Source organism: Octopus bimaculoides, chromosome 2, assembly GCF_001194135.2.
Source record: "Octopus bimaculoides isolate UCB-OBI-ISO-001 chromosome 2, ASM119413v2, whole genome shotgun sequence".
In the NCBI taxonomy this organism is placed as follows: domain Eukaryota; kingdom Metazoa; phylum Mollusca; class Cephalopoda; order Octopoda; family Octopodidae; genus Octopus; species Octopus bimaculoides.
The window spans coordinates 191,223,288-191,224,996 of record NC_068982.1 but is presented as its reverse complement, the minus strand read 5'-3'; the positions used below and the strand labels follow the sequence as shown (position 1 = coordinate 191,224,996).

Below are 1,709 nucleotides of genomic sequence, written 5' to 3'. Positions count from 1 at the left end.
TTTGTTTATATATACGTACACACGCTTTTTTAAATAGAAAGGTGGAAAACAAAACTCCTTAATTGTAATACGTTAATGAATAACATTTTTTCTGTTAGTATTATTATTATTAATATTATTATTATTATTATTATTATTATTATTATTATTCTACGGGATAACTTTTCCGGCATTGATTAGATCAATTTATTTCTACTGATTTTGTTTTCACTCAGCTATGCATAATAAAATCTTTCTCAACACACACACACACACACACATACACACACAAAATAGCTGAGTGATTTTGAGTAAAAGAACAAAATAATAATAATAACAATAATAATAAAAGAAATAAAATTCTTTCGGTGGAAAAGTTTCCAAAATAACAGGTATCTTTCGATGTTTAAAAAACGCCGAAAAATCCAACGGAATAATTTTAGCAAGAGTTTTGAACATATTTAATTAATTTTAGGTTCTTCAGCGTGTCTCTTGAACATTGAATATATAATTAAGGGTTCTTCCCTAGTTTATGAGAAGTGTCAGAATTCTACATCCACAAAAGTAAATCGATATATGATGTAATATAACTGCAAATTACCAAGAATGAAACCGAAAAAACCCCTCAAAAAACGCATTATATACGTTTTATAATTGGTTCTAAAATGAAAAAAATACATTTTCCAATATATTTTGTCATTAATCCGTAAGTAAAATATCGGGGATTATCAAGTTTACGTATTTAAAATGCATAGAAAGAGGAGTCCGCCGAGATGTAGTTTTGCCCTTAATTCTATTGAAACTCGTTAATTGCTAAATGATAAAGAGAGAAAGAAAGAAAAAGGTGACTTACTTGCGTTGAGTGATATAACAGTTGGGAAGTGTGTGTTGTTCCGAAGGTATTTAATGTGAAAGCGAAAGCCGCAGCTGGAACTAGAATATTTATTGTTTGGTAAAGGTACTCGGCAATAAAAAGGGTGGCAACTGCAGAGGGTGAAGGAGGCGGCGGCGAGAATGTTGTAATCCAACTCAATTGAGGTCGGTGGAGAATGAATTAGGTGACGTCATGTATTTCGACGTATTACGTCCCCAGAAAGTGAGTAGAATCAATAACGGAGAGAGTGAGAATGGAAACGAGAGAGAGAGCGTCGAAGTTAGAAAGAGTAATAGAGAGAGAGGGAGGGAATCAGAGAGAGAGAAGGAGGGAGACAGAGAGACAAGAGAATGAGAGACAAAAAGAGGAGTAATATAAAGAGTGTGTAGACGTAGATGTAGACATGCATGTATGTAATGTAGTGTATGTCTATACATGTATGTATGTATGTATGTATGTATGTATGTATGTATAGGCATACCTACACAAGTGTGCCCTTCTGACTTTGTTTCCTCATATCTTTCAGGAAAATGGATAATTTCTAATGAAATTTTCTAAATAAGTTAAAAATTATTTTCCGTGAGTGGGGAGAGGAGTTTTGGAAAATTGACACGAGTCGACTTTGTTTCCTCATAACCTCCTTTTTACAAGTACTTTTCAGACGGTGCAGATTACAATTATATCGGAATTTAATACGATAGAAAGAAAGAAAGAAAGAAAGAAGGTAGGCACGCGTCCATACACACTGCCACGCCTCACAAACATCTGCAAAATGAAACTTGAGGTTTCGAAAACACATTGCGGTGTGCGTCAGTATTTATGTGCATGTGTTTGTGCTCACTGTTTTTCTTTTCTA

At 33.6% G+C, this 1,709-nt stretch overlaps 1 protein-coding gene across 4 annotated transcripts in view; it reads right to left on the bottom strand.

Annotated features, from left to right (window-relative positions):
* LOC106871095 (lipopolysaccharide-induced tumor necrosis factor-alpha factor homolog) overlaps positions 1-1,062 on the bottom strand; it is a 50,552-nt gene extending 49,490 nt beyond the window's left edge. For 2 of the 4 annotated variants that reach the window (XM_014917392.2, XM_014917393.2), the window contains exon 1: positions 833-1,060. The gene's annotated coding sequence lies outside the window, so the exon portion shown is untranslated. Of the gene's footprint in view, positions 1-832 lie in introns of all 4 variants that reach the window. The other 2 variants (XM_052965823.1, XM_014917395.2) reach the window with 2 other exon arrangements.
* Positions 1,063-1,709: the final 647 nt, after the last annotated feature.